Below are 21,142 nucleotides of genomic sequence, written 5' to 3'. Positions count from 1 at the left end.
GGGTGCGTACAATGAATCGTCACAGAGTCCACGCGGAGCCTTTAACAGCAGCAGCTCATCCTCATTTTGTACCACAGCCGCTGACAAGTTGAAAACAGAGCTGCAATTTGACTAGGATACATGGTACGCACGCTACTTCTGTTTAGGTTTTTCTCTTTTTCCCATCATGCATTGCTCTACCAAACGACACGAAACTGGATCCAAAACCACTTGGCGACGTTTCTAAGTCGGAAGAAGCAACGGCAGCCCAGCAGCAATTGCAACAAAGCCAAAAAGGAACGCCCGCAAGGAACGTCACTTCACTTCACTTCAACAAAACATCAGGGGAGAGCGCGAACGCAGTCCCCCACTACCAGAAATTATGCAGTCGAGATTCCCACATTTGGGGAATTCGCAGGGGTCAGCACAACCGGAGTGCAATGGCTGAGCCTCGCCCTGGGTGAACCACCTTCTTGATCATGGTATCTCCCCTGCCAGGTAAGTATGAGTTGCGCATGTCAGGGATGGGGGAGGCATCCGCAGACATACCACTCTGGCTCAGGGTGCGTACAATGAATCGTCACAGAGTCCACGCGGAGCCTTTAACAGCAGCAGCTCATCCTCATTTTGTACCACAGCCGCTGACAAGTTGAAAACAGAGCTGCAATTTGACTAGGATACATGGTACGCACGCTACTTCTGTTTAGGTTTTTCTCTTTTTCCCATCATGCATTGCTCTACCAAACGACACGAAACTGGATCCAAAACCACTTGGCGACGTTTCTAAGTCGGAAGAAGCAACGGCAGCCCAGCAGCAATTGCAACAAAGCCAAAAAGCACAGCGTGCCCGCAAGGAACGTCACTTCACTTCACTTCACTTCAACAAAACATCAGGGGAGAGCGCGAACGCAGTCCCCCACTACCAGAAATTATGCAGTCGAGATTCCCACATTTGGGGAATTCGCAGGGGTCAGCACAACCGGAGTGCAATGGCTGAGCCTCGCCCTGGGTGAACCACCTTCTTGATCATGGTATCTCCCCTGCCAGGTAAGTATGAGTTGCGCATGTCAGGGATGGGGGAGGCATCCGCAGACATACCACTCTGGCTCAGGGTGCGTACAATGAATCGTCACAGAGTCCACGCGGAGCCTTTAACAGCAGCAGCTCATCCTCATTTTGTACCACAGCCGCTGACAAGTGGAAAACAGAGCTGCAATTTGACTAGGATACATGGTACGCACGCTACTTCTGTTTAGGTTTTTCTCTTTTTCCCATCATGCATTGCTCTACCAAACGACACGAAACTGGATCCAAAACCACTTGGCGACGTTTCTAAGTCGGAAGAAGCAACGGCAGCCCAGCAGCAATTGCAACAAAGCCAAAAAGCACAGCGTGCCCGCAAGGAACGTCACTTCACTTAACTTCAACAAAACATCAGGGGAGAGCGCGAACGCAGTCCCCCACTACCAGAAATTATGCAGTCGAGATTCCCACATTTGGGGAATTCGCAGGGGTCAGCACAACCGGAGTGCAATGGCTGAGCCTCGCCCTGGGTGAACCACCTTCTTGATCATGGTATCTCCCCTGCCAGGTAAGTATGAGTTGCGCATGTCAGGGATGGGGGAGGCATCCGCAGACATACCACTCTGGCTCAGGGTGCGTACAATGAATCGTCACAGAGTCCACGCGGAGCCTTTAACAGCAGCAGCTCATCCTCATTTTGTACCACAGCCGCTGACAAGTTGAAAACAGAGCTGCAATTTGACTAGGATACATGGTACGCACGCTACTTCTGTTTAGGTTTTTCTCTTTTTCCCATCATGCATTGCTCTACCAAACGACACGAAACTGGATCCAAAACCACTTGGCGACGTTTCTAAGTCGGAAGAAGCAACGGCAGCCCAGCAGCAATTGCAACAAAGCCAAAAAGCTCAGCGTGCCCGCAAGGAACGTCACTTCACTTCAACAAAACATCAGGGGAGAGCGCGAACGCAGTCCCCCACTACCAGAAATTATGCAGTCGAGATTCCCACATTTGGGGAATTCGCAGGGGTCAGCACAACCGGAGTGCAATGGCTGAGCCTCGCCCTGGGTGAACCACCTTCTTGATCAAGGTATCTCCCCTGCCAGGTAAGTATGAGTTGCGCATGTCAGGGATGGGGGAGGCATCCGCAGACATACCACTCTGGCTCAGGGTGCGTACAAGGAATCGTCACAGAGTCCACGCGGAGCCTTTAACAGCAGCAGCTCATCCTCATTTTGTACCACAGCCGCTGACAAGTGGAAAACAGAGCTGCAATTTGACTAGGATACATGGTACGCACGCTACTTCTGTTTAGGTTTTTCTCTTTTTCCCATCATGCATTGCTCTACCAAACGACACGAAACTGGATCAAAAACCACTTGGCGACGTTTCTAAGTCGGAAGAAGCAACGGCAGCCCAGCAGCAATTGCAACAAAGCCAAAAAGCACAGCGTGCCCGCAAGGAACGTCACTTCACTTAACTTCAACAAAACATCAGGGGAGAGCGCGAACGCAGTCCCCCACTACCAGAAATTATGCAGTCGAGATTCCCACATTTGGGGAATTCGCAGGGGTCAGCACAACCGGAGTGCAATGGCTGAGCCTCGCCCTGGGTGAACCACCTTCTTGATCATGGTATCTCCCCTGCCAGGTAAGTATGAGTTGCGCATGTCAGGGATGGGGGAGGCATCCGCAGACATACCACTCTGGCTCAGGGTGCGTACAATGAATCGTCACAGAGTCCACGCGGAGCCTTTAACAGCAGCAGCTCATCCTCATTTTGTACCACAGCCGCTGACAAGTTGAAAACAGAGCTGCAATTTGACTAGGATACATGGTACGCACGCTACTTCTGTTTAGGTTTTTCTCTTTTTCCCATCATGCATTGCTCTACAAAACGACACGAAACTGGATCCAAAACCACTTGGCGACGTTTCTAAGTCGGAAGAAGCAACGGCAGCCCAGCAGCAATTGCAACAAAGCCAAAAAGCTCAGAGTGCCCGCAAGGAACGTCACTTCACTTCAACAAAACATCAGGGGAGAGCGCGAACGCAGTCCCCCACTACCAGAAATTATGCAGTCGAGATTCCCACATTTGGGGAATTCGCAGGGGTCAGCACAACCGGAGTGCAATGGCTGAGCCTCGCCCTGGGTGAACCACCTTCTTGATCATGGTATCTCCCCTGCCAGGTAAGTATGAGTTGCGCATGTCAGGGATGGGGGAGGCATCCGCAGACATACCACTCTGGCTCAGGGTGCGTACAATGAATCGTCACAGAGTCCACGCGGAGCCTTTAACAGCAGCAGCTCATCCTCATTTTGTACCACAGCCGCTGACAAGTTGAAAACAGAGCTGCAATTTGACTAGGATACATGGTACGCACGCTACTTCTGTTTAGGTTTTTCTCTTTTTCCCATCATGCATTGCTCTACCAAACGACACGAAACTGGATCCAAAACCACTTGGCGACGTTTCTAAGTCGGAAGAAGCAACGGCAGCCCAGCAGCAATTGCAACAAAGCCAAAAAGGAACGCCCGCAAGGAACGTCACTTCACTTCAACAAAACATCAGGGGAGAGCGCGAACGCAGTCCCCCACTACCAGAAATTATGCAGTCGAGATTCCCACATTTGGGGAATTCGCAGGGGTCAGCACAACCGGAGTGCAATGGCTGAGCCTCGCCCTGGGTGAACCACCTTCTTGATCATGGTATCTCCCCTGCCAGGTAAGTATGAGTTGCGCATGTCAGGGATGGGGGAGGCATCCGCAGACATACCACTCTGGCTCAGGGTGCGTACAATGAATCGTCACAGAGTCCACGCGGAGCCTTTAACAGCAGCAGCTCATCCTCATTTTGTACCACAGCCGCTGACAAGTTGAAAACAGAGCTGCAATTTGACTAGGATACATGGTACGCACGCTACTTCTGTTTAGGTTTTTCTCTTTTTCCCATCATGCATTGCTCTACCAAACGACACGAAACTGGATCCAAAACCACTTGGCGACGTTTCTAAGTCGGAAGAAGCAACGGCAGCCCAGCAGCAATTGCAACAAAGCCAAAAAGGAACGCCCGCAAGGAACGTCACTTCACTTCACTTCAACAAAACATCAGGGGAGAGCGCGAACGCAGTCCCCCACTACCAGAAATTATGCAGTCGAGATTCCCACATTTGGGGAATTCGCAGGGGTCAGCACAACCGGAGTGCAATGGCTGAGCCTCGCCCTGGGTGAACCACCTTCTTGATCATGGTATCTCCCCTGCCAGGTAAGTATGAGTTGCGCATGTCAGGGATGGGGGAGGCATCCGCAGACATACCACTCTGGCTCAGGGTGCGTACAATGAATCGTCACAGAGTCCACGCGGAGCCTTTAACAGCAGCAGCTCATCCTCATTTTGTACCACAGCCGCTGACAAGTTGAAAACAGAGCTGCAATTTGACTAGGATACATGGTACGCACGCTACTTCTGTTTAGGTTTTTCTCTTTTTCCCATCATGCATTGCTCTACCAAACGACACGAAACTGGATCCAAAACCACTTGGCGACGTTTCTAAGTCGGAAGAAGCAACGGCAGCCCAGCAGCAATTGCAACAAAGCCAAAAAGCACAGCGTGCCCGCAAGGAACGTCACTTCACTTCACTTCACTTCAACAAAACATCAGGGGAGAGCGCGAACGCAGTCCCCCACTACCAGAAATTATGCAGTCGAGATTCCCACATTTGGGGAATTCGCAGGGGTCAGCACAACCGGAGTGCAATGGCTGAGCCTCGCCCTGGGTGAACCACCTTCTTGATCATGGTATCTCCCCTGCCAGGTAAGTATGAGTTGCGCATGTCAGGGATGGGGGAGGCATCCGCAGACATACCACTCTGGCTCAGGGTGCGTACAATGAATCGTCACAGAGTCCACGCGGAGCCTTTAACAGCAGCAGCTCATCCTCATTTTGTACCACAGCCGCTGACAAGTTGAAAACAGAGCTGCAATTTGACTAGGATACATGGTACGCACGCTACTTCTGTTTAGGTTTTTCTCTTTTTCCCATCATGCATTGCTCTACCAAACGACACGAAACTGGATCCAAAACCACTTGGCGACGTTTCTAAGTCGGAAGAAGCAACGGCAGCCCAGCAGCAATTGCAACAAAGCCAAAAAGCACAGCGTGCCCGCAAGGAACGTCACTTCACTTAACTTCAACAAAACATCAGGGGAGAGCGCGAACGCAGTCCCCCACTACCAGAAATTATGCAGTCGAGATTCCCACATTTGGGGAATTCGCAGGGGTCAGCACAACCGGAGTGCAATGGCTGAGCCTCGCCCTGGGTGAACCACCTTCTTGATCATGGTATCTCCCCTGCCAGGTAAGTATGAGTTGCGCATGTCAGGGATGGGGGAGGCATCCGCAGACATACCACTCTGGCTCAGGGTGCGTACAATGAATCGTCACAGAGTCCACGCGGAGCCTTTAACAGCAGCAGCTCATCCTCATTTTGTACCACAGCCGCTGACAAGTTGAAAACAGAGCTGCAATTTGACTAGGATACATGGTACGCACGCTACTTCTGTTTAGGTTTTTCTCTTTTTCCCATCATGCATTGCTCTACCAAACGACACGAAACTGGATCCAAAACCACTTGGCGACGTTTCTAAGTCGGAAGAAGCAACGGCAGCCCAGCAGCAATTGCAACAAAGCCAAAAAGCTCAGCGTGCCCGCAAGGAACGTCACTTCACTTCAACAAAACATCAGGGGAGAGCGCGAACGCAGTCCCCCACTACCAGAAATTATGCAGTCGAGATTCCCACATTTGGGGAATTCGCAGGGGTCAGCACAACCGGAGTGCAATGGCTGAGCCTCGCCCTGGGTGAACCACCTTCTTGATCATGGTATCTCCCCTGCCAGGTAAGTATGAGTTGCGCATGTCAGGGATGGGGGAGGCATCCGCAGACATACCACTCTGGCTCAGGGTGCGTACAATGAATCGTCACAGAGTCCACGCGGAGCCTTTAACAGCAGCAGCTCATCCTCATTTTGTACCACAGCCGCTGACAAGTTGAAAACAGAGCTGCAATTTGACTAGGATACATGGTACGCACGCTACTTCTGTTTAGGTTTTTCTCTTTTTCCCATCATGCATTGCTCTACCAAACGACACGAAACTGGATCCAAAACCACTTGGCGACGTTTCTAAGTCGGAAGAAGCAACGGCAGCCCAGCAGCAATTGCAACAAAGCCAAAAAGGAACGCCCGCAAGGAACGTCACTTCACTTCACTTCAACAAAACATCAGGGGAGAGCGCGAACGCAGTCCCCCACTACCAGAAATTATGCAGTCGAGATTCCCACATTTGGGGAATTCGCAGGGGTCAGCACAACCGGAGTGCAATGGCTGAGCCTCGCCCTGGGTGAACCACCTTCTTGATCATGGTATCTCCCCTGCCAGGTAAGTATGAGTTGCGCATGTCAGGGATGGGGGAGGCATCCGCAGACATACCACTCTGGCTCAGGGTGCGTACAATGAATCGTCACAGAGTCCACGCGGAGCCTTTAACAGCAGCAGCTCATCCTCATTTTGTACCACAGCCGCTGACAAGTGGAAAACAGAGCTGCAATTTGACTAGGATACATGGTACGCACGCTACTTCTGTTTAGGTTTTTCTCTTTTTCCCATCATGCATTGCTCTACCAAACGACACGAAACTGGATCCAAAACCACTTGGCGACGTTTCTAAGTCGGAAGAAGCAACGGCAGCCCAGCAGCAATTGCAACAAAGCCAAAAAGGAACGCCCGCAAGGAACGTCACTTCACTTCACTTCAACAAAACATCAGGGGAGAGCGCGAACGCAGTCCCCCACTACCAGAAATTATGCAGTCGAGATTCCCACATTTGGGGAATTCGCAGGGGTCAGCACAACCGGAGTGCAATGGCTGAGCCTCGCCCTGGGTGAACCACCTTCTTGATCATGGTATCTCCCCTGCCAGGTAAGTATGAGTTGCGCATGTCAGGGATGGGGGAGGCATCCGCAGACATACCACTCTGGCTCAGGGTGCGTACAATGAATCGTCACAGAGTCCACGCGGAGCCTTTAACAGCAGCAGCTCATCCTCATTTTGTACCACAGCCGCTGACAAGTGGAAAACAGAGCTGCAATTTGACTAGGATACATGGTACGCACGCTACTTCTGTTTAGGTTTTTCTCTTTTTCCCATCATGCATTGCTCTACCAAACGACACGAAACTGGATCCAAAACCACTTGGCGACGTTTCTAAGTCGGAAGAAGCAACGGCAGCCCAGCAGCAATTGCAACAAAGCCAAAAAGGAACGCCCGCAAGGAACGTCACTTCACTTCACTTCACTTCAACAAAACATCAGGGGAGAGCGCGAACGCAGTCCCCCACTACCAGAAATTATGCAGTCGAGATTCCCACATTTGGGGAATTCGCAGGGGTCAGCACAACCGGAGTGCAATGGCTGAGCCTCGCCCTGGGTGAACCACCTTCTTGATCATGGTATCTCCCCTGCCAGGTAAGTATGAGTTGCGCATGTCAGGGATGGGGGAGGCATCCGCAGACATACCACTCTGGCGGAGCCTTTAACAGCAGCAGCTCATCCTCATTTTGTACCACAGCCGCTGACAAGTTGAAAACAGAGCTGCAATTTGACTAGGATACATGGTACGCACGCTACTTCTGTTTAGGTTTTTCTCTTTTTCCCATCATGCATTGCTCTACCAAACGACACGAAACTGGATCCAAAACCACTTGGCGACGTTTCTAAGTCGGAAGAAGCAACGGCAGCCCAGCAGCAATTGCAACAAAGCCAAAAAGCACAGCGTGCCCGCAAGGAACGTCACTTCACTTCACTTCACTTCAACAAAACATCAGGGGAGAGCGCGAACGCAGTCCCCCACTACCAGAAATTATGCAGTCGAGATTCCCACATTTGGGGAATTCGCAGGGGTCAGCACAACCGGAGTGCAATGGCTGAGCCTCGCCCTGGGTGAACCACCTTCTTGATCATGGTATCTCCCCTGCCAGGTAAGTATGAGTTGCGCATGTCAGGGATGGGGGAGGCATCCGCAGACATACCACTCTGGCGGAGCCTTTAACAGCAGCAGCTCATCCTCATTTTGTACCACAGCCGCTGACAAGTTGAAAACAGAGCTGCAATTTGACTAGGATACATGGTACGCACGCTACTTCTGTTTAGGTTTTTCTCTTTTTCCCATCATGCATTGCTCTACCAAACGACACGAAACTGGATCCAAAACCACTTGGCGACGTTTCTAAGTCGGAAGAAGCAACGGCAGCCCAGCAGCAATTGCAACAAAGCCAAAAAGCTCAGCGTGCCCGCAAGGAACGTCACTTCACTTCACTTCACTTCAACAAAACATCAGGGGAGAGCGCGAACGCAGTCCCCCACTACCAGAAATTATGCAGTCGAGATTCCCACATTTGGGGAATTCGCAGGGGTCAGCACAACCAGAGTGCAATGGCTGAGCCTCGCCCTGGGTGAACCACCTTCTTGATCATGGTATCTCCCCTGCCAGGTAAGTATGAGTTGCGCATGTCAGGGATGGGGGAGGCATCCGCAGACATACCACTCTGGCTCAGGGTGCGTACAATGAATCGTCACAGAGTCCACGCGGAGCCTTTAACAGCAGCAGCTCATCCTCATTTTGTACCACAGCCGCTGACAAGTTGAAAACAGAGCTGCAATTTGACTAGGATACATGGTACGCACGCTACTCCTGTTTAGGTTTTTCTCTTTTTCCCATCATGCATTGCTCTACCAAACGACACGAAACTGGATCCAAAACCACTTGGCGACGTTTCTAAGTCGGAAGAAGCAACGGCAGCCCAGCAGCAATTGCAACAAAGCCAAAAAGCACAGCGTGCCCGCAAGGAACGTCACTTCACTTCACTTCACTTCAACAAAACATCAGGGGAGAGCGCGAACGCAGTCCCCCACTACCACAAATTATGCAGTCGAGATTCCCACATTTGGGGAATTCGCAGGGGTCAGCACAACCGGAGTGCAATGGCTGAGCCTCGCCCTGGGTGAACCAATTTTCAATTTCAATAATTTTTTTTTTTTTTTTTTTTTTTTTTTTAAAGTTTATTAGGTCCATTTCAAAGATACAATATAGCAGATATCAACATCTGTCCCTGACAATGTACATTATATTACAATTCCAAATGCAATACAGGACAATAAAATGCCATGCACTAAAAAACAACATACACTGTAATTACTGATTACATAAACATTCATACAAAGATTCCATTCAAAATCTATATTGGCAATGCCTTCCAAAAACTAAACCAAAATGTATAATAAAGAGCAATGCAATACCGTTCAGACAATCTTACAGTATATAATTGTTTACATATACTCATTATAAATCTAAAAAATAATTACTAGGAACCTTCCACATTTGCACTTTTTCTTTGTTGTCTTTGCATGATTTTTCCTTCAGGATGTAGTCTCTGAAAATGTTCAACATGCTTTTTATGACAACTTCTTTTGGGACACAGTACTTTTTAAATGCCCATACATTTCTGGCTTTCCGCAAGCTTTCTTTTACACAATTTATAACTACCCACCATTTGTTCACGTTTGCTGGGGGTGTGCCTTGTACAAACCCATATGCTATGTCATCATAGCTTAACGGGGCCCTGTACAGGTCCTGCAGCCAGGGAAATACTAGCGACCAAACTCCTTTGGCAAAAGGGCAAGACCAAAACAGGTGGACAACAGTTTCGTCGCCACCACAAGTTGGTCTAGGGCAACTGGCAATTTGAGCGCAGTGTCTCCTCTCAAGAAAAACTCTCGTAGGCAGACACTGATGGGCGATTTGCCAGGCTAAGTCTTTGTGTGTGTTGGTCAATATATTGTTGTTCACATTAGCCCAAACTCGTTTGCATCTTTCCTCTGTCAGTGTGCCCACAGGAGCCAGTCTTGATAGCTGAGGCGACAAAACCCTCTCAACATATGCTCTTGATATTTTGTCTGGTGGGATTACTGCAAGTCTCTGTGTTAAAGTTTTGCTTATCATGCTATAGACTGGTGGGCAGCTTTCTGCATACGGCACACTTAAAGATGGTCTTTTGCCCCAGGCAGTCAGTACGTTACGCCCTACCCACAGGTTTGCAAAATGGGTCCAAGTAGGGCCTTTTTCGTTGCTCAGGCAGGCTTTCAAGATAGGGGTCAAAAACATGGCTTTTAACTTCCCTTCTATCTCTGGGACTGCTTTACCCCCTTTTGCCACAGGCCTGTACATGATGTCTCTTTTCAGTTTCTCATGTTGGCTTCCCCAAATAAAATGAAAAATGGTCTTTCTAAGTGACGCCATGACCTTGTGGGGGATGGGGAAAGTGGCCGCCAGATGTGTTAACGAGGCCAGAACTTCTGCTTTTACGACCAAGACTTTCCCAGTAAGTGAGAGCTCTCTGTCCTGCCACTGCATCAGCTTGCCTCTTAATTTTGGCAGTTTGGAATCCCAGTTACAGGACTCCATGTTTTTTCCCATCTGGACTCCCAACACCTTGATGGTGTTCTCCCTCTCTAACAGACCCAGATCTTCAATGGGTTCCTGCCAGTTGAGGTGGAGAGTCTCACTTTTTTCTTTGTTGACCTTTGTGCCTGAGGCCAAAGTGAAATTCTCACATAAGGCCAAAGTTTCCCTGACAGACCTGTTGTCAGACAAAAGCAGAGTTAGGTCGTCCATATAAATGGACAATTTTGCCTGCCTACCTGTGCTACCTGGCACTGGTATCCCTTTGATATTCCTGTTGTTCCTTAAAGCGCAGGCCAGGGATTCAATGGCTAAGATGAACAGGATGGGGGAAAGTGGGCAGCCCTGCCGAACACCTGATCGTATATCTAAGGGGTCTGTACTCTCTCCATTCACCATCACTACACTGTTACACCCTGTATATAACAAGTCTACCCACCTCCTAAAGACCTGACCAAAATTCAGATGGGTGAGGACGGACTTGAGATAGTGGTGGCTAACACTGTCAAAGGCTTTCTCCAAATCCAAACCCAAGACACATAGGGGGAGATTACGATCTTGGCAGTAGAGGTAGGAGTCTCTGACTAGGGCTAGACTGTCAGACATGGACCGACCCGGGACACCACAGGTCTGGTCAATGTCTACAATCCTATCTACTATGGGTTGAATTCGGAAAAATAAGGCCTTTGACAGTATCTTGGCATCTACCCCCAACAGTGTCAGAGGTCTCCAATTCTTCAGGTCCTCTTTTTGTCCATTTTTAAACAGGAGAGAAATGGAGCCTCTCTGCAGTGATGGGGGCAGTGCACCTCTGGCAAAACCCTCTTTAAACACCTCTAAAAGGGGGTCTTTGAGCTGGTCCCAGAAGGTGGCATAGAATTCTTTAGGTAAGCCATCTACACCTGGAGTCTTGTTATTCTCCATACTCTGCATGGCCTTAGTTAGCTCAGCAGTTGTCAAGTCTTCCTCTAACAGGTCTCTGGCTGTATTATCAAGTTCAGTGGTTAACTGGGAAAGAAAAAAACTGATTGTGTCTTTGGATGTCTCTCTTTCTTGGTAGAGATTGGAATAGAAGGACTTGACAACGCCAAGGATATGTTGGGTGTCACACACCTCTTTCCCCTCTTGGTCTAGCACCGATTGTATACAGTGTTTTGACTTTGCCAGTTTTTTGAAAAAGTACCGGGTACATTTTTCATTCTCCTCTAAATGTTGTATTTGACTTCTTGTGAGAAGACCTCTGCTTTTTTCGTTAGCTAGTCTCAACATTTCCTTTTTAAGTTTAGAAATGTCTTCCCCCACATCAAAACCAGAGAGGGCAAGAAGGTAGCAGCGCTGAAGTTTACTTTGAAGTCTACCTTGGAAAGCGCGCTTCTTGGCTGCAGCCCTCTTACCCTCCAACATGAAAAAAGACCTTGATCTCTGCTTTATGTCTTCCCACCAGTCCCCCACCGATTCATACATAAACTGCAAGGATTTCCACTGTTTTAATTTGATTTTGAATTTTGACACTACATTGTTGTTTTCTAGTAGGCTTGTATTCAATTTCCAGGGGCCTGGACGTGGTCGAAGTATCCCTGGAATGTCAAGGGAGCAGGTGAGTTTTGAATGATCTGAGAAAGGGACTGGTGTTATGAAACAGTCTAATGGGATCACCCCCAATGAGGTGAAAAGGAAGTCAATACGAGAGAAGGTTCTGCCATTTGACCACGTGAAACCAGGGGTTAGGGTGTGTTTAAACCTAAAGGTATCTGTCAAGTTGCAGTCTTTAATTAGGTTACCTAGTACATAAGAGCTAGCGTCCAGCCTAACAGTGGTGGTAGATGTTGACAACCGGTCCATTCTGTTGACAATGCAGTTGAAATCACCTCCAATGACAACCTCCCACCCACAGAAAACCAAAGTTTGTAGGATCTGTAAGGTCTCTAAGCGGTCTTGGAGTTCAGAGGAACAGTAGACATTGATGATCCTGAGTTTGGCCCCATTGATCTCAATGTCCACACAAAGGAGTCTGCCATCAATCACCCTTTGAACCCTTTGTATACAGAAGGATTAACCTCTGAGGAGAATTGCCACTCCAGAGGATCTATTTCTATTATCTCCTGACCAAACTGACTCACCATGTGCCCATCTTTTTTGGAAAATACTATAATTGTCCTTATAGGGAATATTGCACTCTTGTAGAAGAAATATGTTACCAGTACCACCGTACAAATGGTCAAAAACAGTCTGGCACTTAACAGGGTCATTAAGGCCTCTGGTGTTGAGGGTAACAATTGAGAGGGGGGCCATGAGGGGTTTGGGGGGGAGAGGTAGTCAAGGGTCAAGACTGGTATTTGCCTTTTCCGAAGGGACCTTCACCTTTTTCTTTTCCTTTTTTGGCTGGGTACGCCAGGTGCTGCCCTCCGCCACTTTCATTTGAGTGGCAGAGAAGAAGGCACTCAGGCACTGGGGGTCAAGGAAAGAGGCAGAAGTGGATAAGAGGGGAGGCCATACCTCTAGGTCCTGTTGTGTAAGGGAGGAGGAGTCTCCTGATGTCTCCGGTTGGCGCTTCTGGGATGATATCTGGCACACTGGTGAGCTGTCCAAGAACAGGGGCAGGGACTGAGGCAGTTCCTCAACCACCTCCAAAAACTCCCTAGAATCAGGGATATCGGGGCGGCCTTCTGGGGTTGGTGGGAGGTCAGCCATCATGACCTCCAGGAGGTCTCTGCAATCCTTGGCAGAAATGGCAGTGGAATTTGCAGGAGCGGGTTGCTGAGCTGCTAGAAGGTCATCCTGGGTCTCTGTAGGCTCCTGGGTGTTTGATGACCGAGTCAGGCGGTTGGGGCTGAGGGGCAGTGAGGAATTTCCGTCATCCTCTGGAATGTCAGCTGGATCGGCGCTCCAGTCCAACGGCTTACCCCTGCTGATCTGCCTGGGTGTCTGCTCCTCTTTTTTTGATGGAACTCTTACGATGACAGTAGGGAACTCCACTTGGTCCTCCTGGGCTAGCTCAGCTTGCTGGTTGTGGACCACTGGTACCACTGGCTGAGCTGCAGAGGCTGGTTTCACTTGCTGAGCATCAAGGGTTAATACTTCCTGCTGGGCATTGGAGGCTGGTTCTTCCCACTGAACATCATGACTTGATTTCCCTTCCTCGGGGGCGGGCTGATCCTCTGCCATTGGTTCTGCTGTTTGGTAGGGGTCTTGCTGCCGTGCTCTATTGGCATAGGATTGAGGACAACCTCGGAAAGAGTGAGTGTTGGCTCCACAGAGATTGCATCTCATAGGCTGGACACAGTTCCTGGTGGAATGGTTAGAGTTCTTGCAATTTCTGCAAAAAGTGGCATTGCAATCTGCTGCTAGGTGGCTAAGGGAGCCGCACTTTCTACAATCCTTGGGCTGGCCTTGGTAAAAAACATGGCCTCTAACCGGTCCCAGCTGTATGGTGGAGGGAAGGTGATGGGGTTGTCCAGTGTTCCCCTCATGTCTAAGCCGTATGTAGAAACGGCGAGCCCCGGTCCGGATCCCATCCTGATCTCGCAGCTCCATGCCTCTCATAACAGTACAGTGATAGGATAGCCATGTCTGTATATCTTCTGTTGAAATCTTTTCCGAGTACATTATCACTGTAACTGTTCTGGCATCTCTTTCAGAAAGTGGAGTAAGGGTGATTTTCTCCAGTCTTGGGTTGTTAGGTTTTTTCTGGTGGAATCGTTCAACACACTGTTCGAAAATGGTGAAAGTAGCAAAGATGACCTCAAAAACTTTTCTACCTGGTAGCGCAAAGATGTAGTCCAGTTGTGCAGCCAAGAAACCAAGTTCTGTCTGCAGGATCTTTCTGCTGAACTGCAAACGGTCCATCTCCAGATTTTCCTGTAGTTCAAAGCGGACGGCATTTCTTCTTGTCCCAAATGAAGCCATTGCAGATGTCAGGATTAAACGAGGATCTTGGCGGTAGAAGCAGATGAATAGGTCACTGACCAAGGTTGATGCCTCGTCAAAGCGGTGGTCCCAAGAAATACTGCGGTCAAGCCACACATACTTCTGAATTCGGCTCCTACTCTGATGAAGGTATCTCCCCTGCCAGGCTGAGCCTCGCCCTGGGTGAACCACCTTCTTGATCATGGTATCTCCCCTGCCAGGTAAGTATGGGTTGCGCATGTCAGGGATGGGGGAGGGATCCGCAGACATACCACTCTGGCTCAGGGTGCGTACAATGAATCGTCACAGAGTCCACGCGGAGCCTTTAACAGCAGCAGCTCATCCTCATTTTGTACCACAGCCGCTGACAAGTTGAAAACAGAGCTGCAATTTGACTAGGATACATGGTACGCACGCTACTTCTGTTTAGGTTTTTCTCTTTTTCCCATCATGCATTGCTCTACCAAACGACACGAAACTGGATCCAAAACCACTTGGCGACGTTTCTAAGTCGGAAGAAGCAACGGCAGCCCAGCAGCAATTGCAACAAAGCCAAAAAGCACAGCGTGCCCGCAAGGAACGTCACTTCACTTCACTTCACTTCACCAAAACATCAGGGGAGAGCGCGAACGCAGTCCCCCACTACCACAAATTATGCAGTCGAGATTCCCACATTTGGGGAATTCGCAGGGGTCAGCACAACCGGAGTGCAATGGCTGAGCCTCGCCCTGGGTGAACCACCTTCTTGATCATGGTATCTCCCCTGCCAGGTAAGTATGAGTTGCGCATGTCAGGGATGGGGGAGGCATCCGCAGACATACCACTCTGGCTCAGGATGCGTACAATGAATCGTCACAGAGTCCACGCGGAGCCTTTAACAGTAGCAGCTCATCCTCATCCTCAGCCACCGGGGGAGATTATTATACATGGCTGGGTTACAATTACGCACAGCTGGGGCACATAACGGCTCATCAGCAGCCCTTTAAAAGATAGACAGCTAGCCTGTGTTTGTAACTGGTTGACTTTTTGTTTGATCTCACAACGTCAAATAAAAAGTCAACCAATTACAAATACGGAAAGCAATTACGAGGGAATGAGGCATGGAACAAGTTTTATACAGACTTAAATAATAACCCAAATCCCAAAACTTTTTAGCTGTCTGTCTTACTGAAATATTGATGCAGGTAGCCTAGTTGACGACACAATCACTACATTTTAAAGGACAAAGATTTTATGGTCTACACTTTTTTATATCATTTTAATAGTGGGGCAATCCTGCAGTGTTATTTTATTGTTAATTGTTGTATAGCTCTTATTTCATTTCTTCTTTTTTGACATGAAAACGTTGGGAGACCCAGGTCTAGGTCGCTTATGAAATGACTTTTTGTACGAAGCCTTCAATCACCATCAACCTGGGAGGGGTTGTGCACTGAAATGTTAACAAAACTAGTTCAAGAGACAAATGCAATACAAAACTGTACAAGTCGTGGCCTGTACACTGAGGCAGTCAAATTAATGAGAATACAGGAGACACGACTGCCTTGGTGGGCTCAAGTGCAACATAATCGCTAGATGTTGCTGTAATCTGGTAATACAGTCCTGTCTCTGTTTACAATTGCTCTCCTTGCATGAGCAGTACGTGGGAAGTCAGAAAGTAATGGGAGTAGAGCAAACGCATTGTTGATTTTGTTATTTTCATAGGATTTATTGACGGTAAGCAATGCATTAAAAAACACCAGCCTTATCCTTTAATGCATTTTACACAACAGTAAAAATAACCACAGACCCTCCAATTTGGACAATTTAACGTAGGCTACAAATTAAGTCGACTCCTTACCATTTCCATGAGACTTGTTTTAAATGTAACAAATCAACAAAGATAAATTTGAGAAACCTCAACTTACCCGCTGATGTCTTCATGCAAAACATTACGCCACAATAGACTAAAGACATTCCAAACATTAAAACATTCTATATTCCAAAGACAATAAAGGCTTCCAAAAGTAGTTGCAGCACATCCTGATCCAAATCTGGTTCGAATAATAATATATTATATTTATAATATTTATAATATGAGTGAGAGAGAGAGAGAGAGAGAGAGAGACAGACAGACAGAGAGAGACTTGACTTTTGATGTTTTAAAGGAAAAATCTCAGGAAAGGAAAAAAACAAAAACACAACTAAAACACATTAGTAACTCACCATCTCCCATGTCCACCCAGACACTCACACAAATACACACCAAAGTATATAGTAGTCAGGGCTGTAGTACTCGAGACCAGACTCGATTTTGACGGTCTTGGTCTCGTCTCGGACTCGTAGTTAATATGACTTGGACTTGAATCGGTCTCGGGAGTGAATATGACTCGGCCTTGAATCGGTCTCGGAGGATTAACGTTACATAATATTATTGTTTTTATAATTATAATCTCTTCTAAGAAAGTGACCAGCAGTGAATGATACAATTTTCACAGTTGATAAAGTTATGCGCCCACCGAAAGGTTTAGCGACTGCTGATTGGTGATATGCCAACTACCCAACCAATGACTTAGTTTTGATTAAAAAAACAACTCACCATGTCCATATGTAACTTTACTCCTGCTCTCGCTCTGTCTTTCTCTGTCTTTTTTCCTTCGTCTTCACTTTCTTAAATTACAGGTAAGAATATTTTCAGTCAAGCAATGCTGAGAGCAGCATATGGTTGTGGAGCAGTAAGAAAAAGTAGGTGAAATAGATTAATCCACTTCTAGTTAAGTAAAGGTGCAACTACTGTATGTTATGAACATAAACAAGCTGCCTGCAATTAACTTTGTCCTCAAAACATGCTAATTTTGTTGAAATGTCTTTAGAAACCTCCCTTCTATTTTAGGCAATAAACTACGGCAGCGTATTGATGCCACAGTGGGGAAAAAAAAATCGGCTCAGTATCTCGTTATAACGAGAAACTTTTCTCATTATAACGAGCTCTTTTTCTCGTTATAACGAGAAACTTTTCTCATTATAACGAGCTCTTTTTCTCGTTATAACGAGATCTTTTTCTCGTTATAACAAGACATTTTCACGTTATAATGACATCTTTTCTCGTTATTATGACATACCAACTTATCTCATTATAACGAGAAACTTTTCTCGTTATAACGAGATACCAAGAAACTTTCAAATGCTGTTATAATGAGAAAAAAAATATATAGCCAAATGAGAAAACAGCCTATGGACATCGGGGAAATTGAGAATGGCTCGTTTACACGATTTAATCAAGTTGACTAGACTCATGGAATGAGACAACTTAGCATAAACACATATGAGCAGGCACGCACACGTACGTGCGCGCACACACACAAACGCACACAGTAAACTCTTACACACACAGTCACATAAGAAATCAGTATGGTGTTAGTCTACAACATATAATGGGATGCTGGATGGTACAAGCTCCACACTGCATCAACAATAAACTGCACAAACATTTCACAATGCTCAGCACTGCAGCCAACTGGCTAATACAGTCAACTCAACTTATCCTGACTCAGACACAATCAATATCTCGTTATAACGAGAAAAGTTTCTCGTTATAACGAGATATGTTGATATGTCATTATAACGAGAAACGTTTATCGTTATAATGAGATAAGTTGGTATGTTGTAATAACGAGAAAAGATGTCATTATAACGTGAAAATATCTTGTTATAACGAGAAAAAGATCTTGGGTAACACTTTATAATAACCATCATTAATAAATGGTAAATTGATAGTTAATTAAACTTTAGTTAATAGTTATTTTACTGTTAACAAACAATGAAATGATCATTAATAATGTTTACTAATTATTAGTAATGCTATAATTTACGTTATTTTATCATTAGTTTGTGTAATATAAAATCATTTGTTTATAAATTATATATTGTATCATAGCTGATAAGAGGCGGTAAAAATTACATTCTGATTACATTAGTAAACTATTTATTAACAGTTTATTCTTGCACACATTATAACATTTTATATACTATATTAAGTATTTGTTAATGATTAACAAATGATTTGTAAACCTTTAAGAAATCGTATGAAAAACATCTATAAACATTACATAGATAGATGGACCAGATATTTGTAACACTTTGTTAATAGTTAATAATTGGTTTGTAAACCATCTATAAACATTATTTGGATGGCTATTATAAAGTTGCAACTGATGATTATAATATCTTGTTAAATGGTTATTAAATACTTTGTAAAACATCTATAAACATTATTTAGATAGATAGTTAATACTCTGTCAATGGTTAATAATTGGTTTGTATACCATCTATAAACATTATTTGGATGGCTATTATAAAGTTGCAACTGATGATTATAATACCTTGTTAAATGGTTAATAAATACTTTGTAAAACATCTATAAACATTATTTAGATAGATAGTTAATACTTTGTCAGTGGTTAATAATTGGTTTGTATACCATCTATAAACATTATTTGGATGGCTATTATAAAGTTGCAACTAATGCTTATAATAATTAGTTAATGATTAATGAGTGGTTTATAAAGCATCAAGTAACCCTAATCGGTAACCCCTCCTTTTACAGTCCCCTAATTACTAAGTATTTACCTGGTAAATATATGGTAAATTATAGTATATTATTGGGTACATCTTCTTAAATACTGGGTACGTCCTTGCAGATGTTTTTACAATTTACTCAGTAAGTAAGCTGAAACCGTACTGTAAAAGGAAGCCTTGTTTGTTTCCATGGTATTACCATATCCTTTGTAATAGATTATTCCATTGTCCATGCAATAAACACAAACTTTTACCATGTAGCCTATGTTCTGCAACGTTACTAAGTAAGACAGTACAATTTATGGAGTAAGTAACCTGAAACTGTACTGTAGAAGAAAGCAATGTTTAATCCCAATGGTATTACAAAGTCCTTACCACATCCTTTCATCAAAATGGATGGTTTCCTTTCCCATGCAATATAGACAAACTTGTACCATATGTTCCATAGTGTTACTAACTAAAACATGACATTTTATTGAATAAGTACGCCAAAACAGGAGAACTGCAGGAGAAATTGAGTACTCCAATTTGACAATAAATGAAATAAGTAAAGCTCTCTGAATTAATAAATGGCGGTGCCTCCACTTAGTAGTGTTTAAAGAATTTAAACAATATCTACTAAGAATTTTCAATTACTACAATTAACCTGAACTCAATGTCCCCCTTTGAAGTATGTGACTGTATAAAATTACCACAACTCAACACCAGATACTTTAAATGCAAACCAATTGCCTTTAGTTATGCAATTAGCAAGATGTGAAATATAAAAACAGAAAATAAAAAACAACTTACCTTAAAATGAACTGACCAATCTTACTTTCTTTAGCTTATTCTCAAATGAAATACAGCAATTGTGGATACACACACACACACACACAACACACACACACACACCCAACAACAGTCTTTGGAATAATAGTAGGCCTACTAAAATAAATTAAAATGTCCAGATTAAATAATCGTTGCAGGCCTGTTAGTCTTTTCTTTGCTGCTTCCACATGTTCTCCGCGAGCTCTAACTAGTTTTTGCAGTCCGCGAAGTCCCGCCTCTCTTAAATTCCGATTGGAAGATAGCAATTTAGCCACCAATGGATTTCAAATATCTACCTGCTTGACTGCAAAAGCTAGGTAGAGCAGGGAGAACATGTGGAAGCAACAGAGAAAGGACTATCCGTCCTGAAAACACCATCATAATATTCCTAACTGTGTTGACGACATGTTAGACCTGTGTGAATGCTGTTAAGGTAAAGCATAACTTTATTATTTTAAGTGTGGTACTGTAGCTAAATGTTATGGTTTAAACCTAAAGAAATGCTAATCGCGGCTAGCGTTATTAGCGTAGCAATCGCTTTGGCCATTTGTTTATGTGAACGAGCTATCAGATAGCCTGTAAGATAATAATAGATTATGATACATCCTTGTGTTATGTACTTGATTTTTAGTTGGATTTTCTGCATATAGGAACTGGACTGTTGAACCGCATAGGGAGAGAAAGGAGCAGGAAATCCTCCGTGGGCCAGGAGGACAACACAACTGTTCCAGCTGTTTCCACATGCTTCGCTTCGGGAGTTCAACGTTAGCTTGTTTGGATCCGCCTGCAGTCGGCCTCACGCGCCATTTTCCTGCATCGCCCTCATCAGGTCTACCCATCACAGACTCTGTCATCAAGTCCTGAGTTTGTTTTTGCCTTGCTCGGAGCAAGTGAAGTGGACGCAATATCATCTTCATCTTAAAGACCTCTACGCACCCCAGCAACGACTCAGGCCTTGCAACGATTATTTAATCTGGACATTTTAATTTATTTTAGTAGGCCTACTATTCCAAAGACTGTTGTTGGGTGTGTGTGTGTGTGTGTGTGTGTGTGTGTGTGTGTGTGTGTGTGTGTATGTGTATGTGTATGTGTATCCACAATTGCTGTATTTCATTTGAGAATAAGCTAAAGAAAGTAAGATTGGTCAGTTCATTTTAAGGTACACACTTTGCCTCTGTGGAATGTAAAAGATTGATATTGGAAAATCTGGGCATTGCTTTGATAATTGTAAGTTGTTTTTTATTTTCTGTTTTTATATTTCACATCTTGCTAGTTGCATAACTAAAGGCAATTGGTTTGCATTTAAAGTATCTGGTGTTGAGTTGTGGTAATTTTATACAGTCACATACTTCAAAG

At 45.4% G+C, this 21,142-nt stretch overlaps 17 non-coding genes and 1 pseudogene across 17 annotated transcripts; all 18 read right to left on the bottom strand.

The window, feature by feature from the left end:
* Positions 1–321: 321 nt before the first annotated feature.
* LOC139652817 (U1 spliceosomal RNA) lies at positions 322–485 on the bottom strand. The gene has a single exon (XR_011695857.1). It is a non-coding gene; the product is annotated as a U1 spliceosomal RNA (small nuclear RNA).
* Positions 486–870: 385 nt separating this feature from the next.
* Positions 871–1,034, bottom strand: LOC139652805 (U1 spliceosomal RNA). The gene has a single exon (XR_011695846.1). It is a non-coding gene; the product is annotated as a U1 spliceosomal RNA (small nuclear RNA).
* Positions 1,035–1,414: 380 nt separating this feature from the next.
* LOC139652793 (U1 spliceosomal RNA) lies at positions 1,415–1,578 on the bottom strand. Its single transcript, XR_011695835.1, has one exon. It is a non-coding gene; the product is annotated as a U1 spliceosomal RNA (small nuclear RNA).
* A 375-nt stretch (positions 1,579–1,953) lies between these two features.
* LOC139652906 (U1 spliceosomal RNA) lies at positions 1,954–2,117 on the bottom strand. The gene has a single exon (XR_011695941.1). It is a non-coding gene; the product is annotated as a U1 spliceosomal RNA (small nuclear RNA).
* Positions 2,118–2,497: 380 nt separating this feature from the next.
* LOC139652780 (U1 spliceosomal RNA) lies at positions 2,498–2,661 on the bottom strand. The gene has a single exon (XR_011695824.1). It is a non-coding gene; the product is annotated as a U1 spliceosomal RNA (small nuclear RNA).
* A 375-nt stretch (positions 2,662–3,036) lies between these two features.
* LOC139652769 (U1 spliceosomal RNA) lies at positions 3,037–3,200 on the bottom strand. The gene has a single exon (XR_011695813.1). It is a non-coding gene; the product is annotated as a U1 spliceosomal RNA (small nuclear RNA).
* Positions 3,201–3,571: 371 nt separating this feature from the next.
* LOC139652757 (U1 spliceosomal RNA) lies at positions 3,572–3,735 on the bottom strand. Its single transcript, XR_011695802.1, has one exon. It is a non-coding gene; the product is annotated as a U1 spliceosomal RNA (small nuclear RNA).
* A 376-nt stretch (positions 3,736–4,111) lies between these two features.
* LOC139652745 (U1 spliceosomal RNA) lies at positions 4,112–4,275 on the bottom strand. Its single transcript, XR_011695791.1, has one exon. It is a non-coding gene; the product is annotated as a U1 spliceosomal RNA (small nuclear RNA).
* Positions 4,276–4,660: 385 nt separating this feature from the next.
* On the bottom strand, positions 4,661–4,824 carry LOC139652734 (U1 spliceosomal RNA). Its single transcript, XR_011695780.1, has one exon. It is a non-coding gene; the product is annotated as a U1 spliceosomal RNA (small nuclear RNA).
* A 380-nt stretch (positions 4,825–5,204) lies between these two features.
* Positions 5,205–5,368, bottom strand: LOC139652722 (U1 spliceosomal RNA). The gene has a single exon (XR_011695769.1). It is a non-coding gene; the product is annotated as a U1 spliceosomal RNA (small nuclear RNA).
* Positions 5,369–5,743: 375 nt separating this feature from the next.
* On the bottom strand, positions 5,744–5,907 carry LOC139652710 (U1 spliceosomal RNA). The gene has a single exon (XR_011695757.1). It is a non-coding gene; the product is annotated as a U1 spliceosomal RNA (small nuclear RNA).
* A 376-nt stretch (positions 5,908–6,283) lies between these two features.
* LOC139652946 (U1 spliceosomal RNA) lies at positions 6,284–6,447 on the bottom strand. Its single transcript, XR_011695974.1, has one exon. It is a non-coding gene; the product is annotated as a U1 spliceosomal RNA (small nuclear RNA).
* Positions 6,448–6,823: 376 nt separating this feature from the next.
* Positions 6,824–6,987, bottom strand: LOC139652934 (U1 spliceosomal RNA). Its single transcript, XR_011695963.1, has one exon. It is a non-coding gene; the product is annotated as a U1 spliceosomal RNA (small nuclear RNA).
* Positions 6,988–7,368: 381 nt separating this feature from the next.
* Positions 7,369–7,532, bottom strand: LOC139652923 (U1 spliceosomal RNA). Its single transcript, XR_011695952.1, has one exon. It is a non-coding gene; the product is annotated as a U1 spliceosomal RNA (small nuclear RNA).
* A 348-nt stretch (positions 7,533–7,880) lies between these two features.
* On the bottom strand, positions 7,881–8,044 carry LOC139652823 (U1 spliceosomal RNA). Its single transcript, XR_011695863.1, has one exon. It is a non-coding gene; the product is annotated as a U1 spliceosomal RNA (small nuclear RNA).
* Positions 8,045–8,392: 348 nt separating this feature from the next.
* On the bottom strand, positions 8,393–8,556 carry LOC139652896 (U1 spliceosomal RNA). Its single transcript, XR_011695932.1, has one exon. It is a non-coding gene; the product is annotated as a U1 spliceosomal RNA (small nuclear RNA).
* Positions 8,557–8,941: 385 nt separating this feature from the next.
* On the bottom strand, positions 8,942–9,084 carry LOC139652916 (U1 spliceosomal RNA; annotated as a pseudogene).
* A 5,952-nt stretch (positions 9,085–15,036) lies between these two features.
* LOC139652703 (U1 spliceosomal RNA) lies at positions 15,037–15,200 on the bottom strand. The gene has a single exon (XR_011695751.1). It is a non-coding gene; the product is annotated as a U1 spliceosomal RNA (small nuclear RNA).
* Between the last annotated feature and the right edge of the window lie 5,942 nt (positions 15,201–21,142).

The sequence above is a fragment of the Centroberyx affinis genome, unplaced genomic scaffold (genome assembly GCF_046629955.1).
Source record: "Centroberyx affinis isolate AG114_WGS23_722 - 3 ecotype Tasmania unplaced genomic scaffold, CSIRO-AGI_Caff_v1 ptg001845l_1, whole genome shotgun sequence".
NCBI lineage: Eukaryota > Metazoa > Chordata > Actinopteri > Beryciformes > Berycidae > Centroberyx > Centroberyx affinis.
Note: the sequence above shows the minus strand (reverse complement) of the source record. Positions and strands in the feature narration are given on the sequence as shown.